The sequence below is a fragment of the Staurois parvus genome, unplaced genomic scaffold (assembly GCF_062004578.1).
Source record: "Staurois parvus isolate SC_StPar_1 unplaced genomic scaffold, SC_StPar_1.0 ptg000081l, whole genome shotgun sequence".
Lineage (NCBI taxonomy): Eukaryota > Metazoa > Chordata > Amphibia > Anura > Ranidae > Staurois > Staurois parvus.
Window position 1 is genome coordinate 13,999,999 of NW_028317877.1, and position 8,252 is coordinate 14,008,250.

The 8,252-nt window shown below is 42.8% G+C and overlaps 1 pseudogene; it reads right to left on the reverse strand.

Annotated features, from left to right (window-relative positions):
- Positions 1–3,620: 3,620 nt before the first annotated feature.
- On the reverse strand, positions 3,621–4,571 carry LOC149468698 (uncharacterized; annotated as a pseudogene).
- Between the last annotated feature and the right edge of the window lie 3,681 nt (positions 4,572–8,252).

The following is an 8,252-nucleotide window of genomic DNA, read 5'->3' on the forward strand; positions in this document are numbered from 1 at the left end:
ATTTCCTCCATTCCACCTAGCAAATACCACCCCCCTTTCCAAAATCCACATGACACTTCCTAGAAAAGGTAGAGAGGAAAGAGCCAAGAGGAGGTGAGCTATGTTGTGTTCTCTGGGCTCTCCCTCCTATCATCCACCCAGCACATGATGCACTATCACCCCCACCTCCTCCAATGACTGCTTATCTCTGGGCAGCAGGAAATGTGGGTAGGGGGTGGTAATCATACTGTGTGTGCAGGCAGTCCCATACGATCTATTCGTGATCTTGTCTCATTTGCTGTATGAACGACAAGAGGGAGAGTCCAGAGAACATAACACAGCTCACCTCCTCCCGGTTGTTTCCTCTCCACCACTTCTCCTCTCCCTGCTTCAGGCTGTCCCCTGGTCCTGGCTCTGGGTGCGGGAGGGGGAAGGAGCTCAGCGGAGAGCGGTCACTTAGGAACATCAGGGCACCCCTCCATCCAGCCAGGTCTGTCTCTCCCTCCAGCAACAGAAAGCCAATGGGAGGGAGATGGGGAGAAACCAGTTTTCAGATGCTGAAGGGAGAGATACTGTGCATCCTTCTGCAACTGCTCTCCCCCACCACAATGATTTTCTTCCTTTCCGGGCCACCCACAGGAGTACCAGTGGTACCCTACAGATGGTGGCCCTGCATGGATCTTTCCGCTGCTGCTCACCAGGTCCCTTCTTCTGGAGGGTGGTGCCACCCTCCTAAAAATTTCCACCCTAGGCAAACGCCTTGTTTGCCTCACGGTAGATAAGCCCCTGGCTGTGGGGGCACCTGACAGACAGGAGGAGCCAGGAAGGCCTGCGGGGGAGGATCCAGGCTGCTTTGTGCAAGACCACTGCACACAGCAGGTAAGTATACACATGTATGTTATTTTACAAAAAATAATGAACCTTTAGAATCTTTATTGCCCAAGCACTTGATGCGCCTAAATGCATTTACAAGCCCAAGGCATTTGTTCTGCCAAAAAGCTGCTGCCAGGACCTAAGAAATCTAGGAGAGATGATCTCTGTCCAGGCCTTAAAAAAGAAAACTAATGCAGCCACCATATCTAAGGATTGGTAAGGTACAATATATTACAGTTTTCTAGGCTTGGTAATGCTTGAAGTTAATGAGTTCCATTTTATCTTTGTTAATGCGAAAGCAGCCAGATGGACTTTGCTCTTCTTTGTTAGCTCCATAATGAATATAGCTATCAGCTTATGCAAATAAAGATTGGTTTATAACAGAATGCTGCTATATCCTTTGAAAATTATAAAGAACATTTCTCACTAGAATCTGCTCAATGAGAAGAGAGATAGGTATAAAAACCTGACAGGGGTTCTAACTGCTCCTCACTTTTCTAAACATAAGTGCTTTTATTGCTGTTTGTACCCCTGCTTAAGGCTCCATGTACACTGATGCTCCTAAACGCGAGTTTAGGAGCTTTTGCCATTTTTTGCCAAAGTCCCTGAACTAAATTCAATAAAAGCCTCTGTGTCCATGCTTTTACCAGAGTTTAGGAGCAGCAGAGTTTAGAGGCAGTTAAATGTTCCTCTGCTGAATGCAGAATAATCGCTTTCAGGAGAGGAATATTTTGTCCAAAAAAGCTCTAAAAAAAAGAAACGTGTGTAGTCACATTTAGCGCTTGGGCGTTTATCCATGTCAATGGAAAATACTCTGGCCAATCAACTGAATAAACTTCCAAGCGTTATACTCAGGTAAACGTGGTACCGCGTTTACACATGTTTTTGCCACATATAGCTTTTTTCTGCTGCCAGGAGAGTTTAGCTATTAAGTGAGTTCATGTGTACATGAGGCCTAAGAGGTTCTGCTCACTTTCTCTCTGGGGGACTGTTGAGTCAGGTTAGGGTGTCCCCAAACGAGAACTTTCAGATGAGTTAGTGAGTGCAAATTGATAAAGAAAGGTGTATTTATTACACTGCCGTGGAGATAATATAGTATATAGAAGTTCACCTCGTATGAGGTGGACCAAGGTAAGCAATATATCTAAACTCTTAAGCTTTAAACTGATTATATATATATATATATATATATATATATATATATATAGTCATACAGTCCTGGCGTGTTGTATAAAGTCCAGGCATGATCATGTAGTTTTAGTCCAATCAGATCCTTATATGCTTAACAGCAAGCTTAGAGTTATATGAGTGTTAACATCATGTGACTAGTCCAAAAAAGAAACTTGTGGTCATCCGCCATGACAGTTGCAGGTTCAAACTGGTTTGACCACAAGATGCTATTCTTAAACTTGAAACAGGAATGTAGGCGGCTAGTTCCCCATGTGGATGCTTACGTCACAGGCACAAACTTCAAACCACATTTCCTAAGTAAAAGAAAGCTCTTAAAAATGATAATATATATATATATATATATATATATATATATTTACAAGAACCTTTATTGTTAGACCCCCAATATTTCTACTCAGGACTAAACAAGAAGTGAGGGTCAAGCTTCCCCCCCCCATAAAAGGAATGTTCAGTGGCTTGTGATTGTTCAATGCTTATTAGACTAGAAATGTAGAAACACATGTGCTGGTCCAGATCATTGGTAAAATGAATATCCACACCAGTACCAAGTTAACATAATAATCTGGCTGTCATGATCAAGGGTCAGGCTTGAAGACCAGTTGCTAAAGGCTCACCTGAAACCAGCAGGATAGGTACACAGGCAGATCACCGTGGCAGAGGAGTGGGCTTACCCAAAGTGCGGAGTCTAAGTACCAACCGGTGTTCACCAGAGCTCCTGATGGTGGAGATGGTTTTGCTGCGTATTAGCACCAGGTCGCTGTCCTCAGGATCACCTCACCAGGAGGTGAGCAAGCAGAGGTCCAGTAGCGTATTAAGCAGGTAAGGATCAATTGGAAGCATGGTCAGTAAACAAGCCAAGGTCGGTAATGAGCAGTCGCAGGTTGCGATCAGGCTTATATCAGGAAGTTCATGGGAGGAGCAAGGGGTTCAAGGTTCATGACAAACAAGATCAAGGTAGTATCATCCAAATAATTTGTCAAGGGAGCTGTCCAGCATTCCAGGTGGCTCAGCAAGAAGAAACATTGCCATTCACCGCAGAAGTCCCAGATTCGGACCCAGGCTCTGACAGTACTCCCCTCCTCACAGGATGTCCCCTGGACGTCTTAGGACCAGGCTTGTGGGGCAACCTCTGGTGGAATTCTCTTGTTAATCTAGGAGCATAAACATTTTCCTTAGGCTCCCAAGAATTCTCCTCTTGCACATATCCTTCCCATTGGACAAGGTATTGCAATTTTTTTCTAAACATCCTAGAGTCAAGAATCTTCTCTACCACATATTCTTCTTCACTCTGTACCTTAACAGGTGGAGGAGGTGGAAGAATTCTTCCAGAGAAAGGATTTTCATGAAATGGTTTGAATAGCGATACTTGAAAAACAGGGTGAATCTTCATACTGTCAGGAAGTTTTAAGCGAACGGTGACTGGGTTGATCTGAGCAGAAATCTGGAAAGGTCCAACAAACTTTTGTCCCAACTTTGCAGATGGAACATGAACCTTCAGATTTTTGGTTGATAGCCAAACCTTGTCACCCACATGATTCCTGAGCCCCCCCCAAAATTTTAATCAACTTTGCCTGAATCTACTGTAATGTAGTTAATCTGTTGGCAACAGCAGGAATTTGAGTTGCGATAGGGAGATCAGGAATAAAAACTGGATGATACCCCATATTGAGGAAAAAAGGGCTTTGGGAGGTTGAGCTATGTTTAGCATTGTTATAGGCAAACTCTGCCGTAGGAAGATAGTCCACCCAGTCATCCTGAAGATAACTGACAAAACACCGAAGGTACTGCTCCAAAGTTTTATTGGTCCTCTAGGTCTGACCATTAGACTGAGGATGAAAATCAGAGGACAGGTTAATTGTTACTCCTAAAGCTGAACAAAATCTTTTCCAAAATTTTGATGTAAACTGTACTCCTCTGTCAGATACCACATCATCAGGAAAAACATCTCGAACCATCAACACCGCAGGTTTGTTCAGCAGAAGGTACCCTCTTAACAGGTATAAAATGAGCCATCTTAGTAAGATGATCGACGACTACCAAGATAGTGGTAATTTCTTTTGAGGGAGGTAATTCAACTACAAAGTCCATAGAAATTGACCCCCAAGGTCTTGATGGAACAGGAAGTGGCTGGAGCAACCCCAAAGGAGAAGCGTCTTATGGCGTGTGCATGTCAGACAGGAGGCCACATAGCGTTTGACATCTTTCTTATAACTAGGCCACCAGAAGGAATGTGACAATAGTTCATCTGTCTTAGAAATCCCAAAATGTCCCGCAAGTTTAGAGTCATGAACTAATTTGAGGGCTTCCACCCGAGCAGACTCAGGTACATAGAGATGATGTGCTTGAGTCCAAAAGCCGTTCTTGTAATCAAGGTTAATGTCATTAGGAGGATCATTGAGAAGTGGGTCATTCTCATACCCCTCTTTGAGAAGACTCAAGAATGTCTTCGTACTTGTGGCCGCTAGGAAGTTCTTTTGAGTTAGGATTGAACATTCAGAGTTTCCTTCCTGGGGAGGCTCAGACAACATTCTTCGATCCAGGTCGATACGATATAATAAAATTGAATCTGGAAAAGAATAAATACCAAGGTGCTTGTCTAGAAGACAATCTCTTGGCTGAGTGAATGAATGCCAGATTTTTATGATCAGTGAGAACAGTTACAGGATGATTAGCCCCTTCCAGCAGATTCCTCCATTCAGAAAAGGCTTTGGTAATTGCCAATAACTCTTTATTCCCAATGTCGTAATTCCTTTCGGCTGAGGACATCAAACGAGAGAAGTAGGCACAAGGATGAAGCTGCATTTTTTCATCACTTTGCTGAGACAGGATAGCTCCCACGGCAGAGTCAGAAGCATCCACTTCTACTATAAAGGGTAGTTTAGGATCAGAATGTACCAAAATTGGTGCAGAAGTGAAAAGAGTTTTTAGCTTTCCAAAAGTAGCCTGTGCCTCAGGGGTCCACGCGAAGGGTACCCCTTTCTTTGTCAGTTGTGTAATTGGAACTATCACCTTAGAAAAGGTTCTTATGAATTTTCTGTAGCAGTTGGCAAACCCGATGAAACATTGAATTTCCTTAACTTTTCCAGGGGCTGACCAATCTACCACTGCTTTGATCTTCTCGGGATCCATGCTCACTCCTTCTGGAGAAATGATATAGCCTAAGAACTGGATTTGGGTTTGTTCAAACTCGCATTTCTCCAATTTAATGTAAAGTCTATTCTTCCTTAATCTTTCAAAGACAGTGCAAACATGTTTGCGGTGCTCCTCCCAATTATCAGAAAAGATAAGAATATTATAAAGATAAGCAATTACAAATTGGTCCAACAGATCATGAAAAACAAGTTTTGTAAAGATTTTGGCAGAACGAAGTCTTTCCAACATTTCAGAGATCAAGGGTAATGTATTGTGGTTTTTAATAGTGAACGAAGAACAGGGCTGCTCCTGAAGGAGATGTTGAGTGTCTAATAAAGCCCTTCTCTAAATTCTCATCAAGCCACTCCCTGAGCACCTTTAATTCAGGCTCCGACAGATTGAAAAGGTGGCCAAAAGGTAATTCTGCCCCTCAAAGGGACAATCATATGGGTGCTGAGGAGGTAATTGATCGGCATTTTTCTTGTCACAGACATCCCAGAACTCATGGTAATGTGGAGGCAAGTTGTCATATGACTGGATAGCTACCATATCAATTTGTGATTCCTTGGCGGGTGAAGAACTTGGTCGACAAAGTTATCTACAGTATTTTTCACAGTTGGGGGGCATAAAACCTATAGTCCGTGCTCCCCAGTTGATGGAGGGATTGTGAGTGGAGAAACAAGGAATGCCCAGGATGATAGGAAACTTGGGTGACGTAATCAGCTGAAAGCTGATGGTCTCACAATGGTCAGCCTCGAACTGCAGGGGAACCATTTTATGGGTAACAGGTCCTGAAGATAGGGGTGAACCATCAACTGTCTCCATATCAATAGGGGTAAATGTATTTCTTGCTTGAATATTATTGCTGTGGGCAAATTCTATATCCATAAAGTTCCCCCCACCCCCGGAGTCCATAATAGCTGACCAGGAGATTTAACGGCCCTCGAAGTTTAATGGGGATGACAAAATGAGAGAGAAGAGAGTTCACTTTATTTTCTTCAGGAATCAGTGGTTAGACAGACTGGCTAATAGAGCTTATTTGTTCAGTCACAATCACATCAGCCATAGCAATTGTTTTTCTAACTTTATTAGGACAATTAACTGCATAATGACCAGAGTCCCCACAATATAGACATAAGTTCTCTGAATGTCTTTTCTCTCTCTCCTGAATGGAAATGGATCTCTTGATAGCATCAACCTGCATAGGCTTGAGATTGTTAGAACCCAGAGAGACTTTTGAATCCTGCTGAACAAATGAACTAGCAGAGAGCATGCCACCATTATTTCCAAAACATTCACAGCTCTCCTTCCTCCTTTCTGTAAGTATTTGATCAATTCAGATACATAATTGGATGAAGGCCTCAAGATCATTAGGAGTATCTACTCTGGCAAGCTCATCCTTTAAAAAAAAGGCTTTTTTGTGCTGCAGGGTTCCAAGTGGTATCTGTGATCCAACATCTGAATTTGGCTGTGTATTCAGCGACAGAGCATTTACCCTGCTGCAGACTATGCAACTTTGCTTCAGCAGTAGGACAACGGTTGGGATCATCAAAAACCTGATTCATCGCGGTCAAAAAGGTATCAAAATTATTCAGAGTGCCATTGTCTTGTTCTATATAAGGGGATGCCCAAACTAGAGCTTCCCCAGTCAGAAGTCCAATAATAAACATTACCTTCTTTTTCTCTGAAGGAAATGTAGCAGGGTGCATTTGGAAATGTATACGACATTGATTAAGGAAACCTCTATAATGGCAGCAGTCTCCATTAAACTTAGATGGTTGGGGCCTGGTTCATATGTCAGTTAGTATCACCTCGGTCCAGCAGTTGTCTCTGCAGAGTATGAATCTCTCCCTGTTGCCTATCCAATATACTTTCTAGTTTGGCAACTTTTTCTTGATGGGTAAACCCGAATTCCTGCAGCTCAGCAATTTGCTGCCTAAGAGCAGCCACAACATTTGCTATAGCGCCCTCCATGTGTGGGCAAGATTATTCTGTCACGATCAGGGGTCAGGCTTGAAGACCAGTTGCTATAGCAGTGGAAAGGCTCACCTGAAACCAGCAGGATAGGTACACAGGCAGATCACCGTGGCGGAGGAGTGGGCTCACCCGAGGTGAGGAGTCTAAGTACCAACCAGTGTTCACTAGAGCTCCTGATGGTGGAGATGAATTTTGCTGTGTGTTAGCACCAGGTCACGGTCCTCAGGATCATCCCACCAGGAGGTGAGCAAGCAGAGGTCCAGTAGCATATTAAGCAGTTAAGGATCAAACGGAAGCGTGGTCAGTAAACAAGCCAAGTTCGGTAATGAGCAGTCGCAGGTTGGGATCAGGCAGAAGCGTAGTCGAGAACAAGCCAAGGGTCAATAACGAGTGGTAGCAAAATATGGCTAACAACAGAGAAGGCAAGGAGCAAGATACTGGCTGGAAAGCATAATAATCTGGAAAACAGGAAGTGCAGAGACATGGCTTATAGCAGGAGGTTCATGGGAGGAGCAAGGGGTTCAAAGTTCATGACAAACAAGGTCAAGCTAGGATCATCCAAATAATTGTCAAGGAAGCTGTCCAGCATTCCAGGTGGCTCAGCAAGAAGAAACATTGCCGCTCACCCCAGAAGGCCCAAGTTCAGACCCAGGCTCTGCCACTGGCATTTGTGCAATCCCTTCCCATGCATGCATACAGTAGGGAATGGATTAAAGCATGCCTCTCAATACACAATATAGTGTGAACATAGTGCTGAAATTAGATAAAATTATTTAAATAAATTTAACAATATCACTTCACAATTTATTTTTTAGATATTTTTAAAAATATAAGGAAAAACAGGAAAGCTCAATGCAGCTTTAATTTCATTTTTATAGGCTCAGATAGAGTATTTACTCTACCATATGAATGATAAATCCTTTTGACTAAAAGGATATTGCAGTTTTTATGTAGCCTAGCAAAATGGTAGAGCTCAATGTCATAGCATTAACTAATTCATAAAAGCGTTTTTCTTCTTTTGACATTACACTTAGATGAACACAGGAAAAAAATATTCTGTTTGGATAAATTGGTAGTATAATAGTAGGATAAGATCAAGT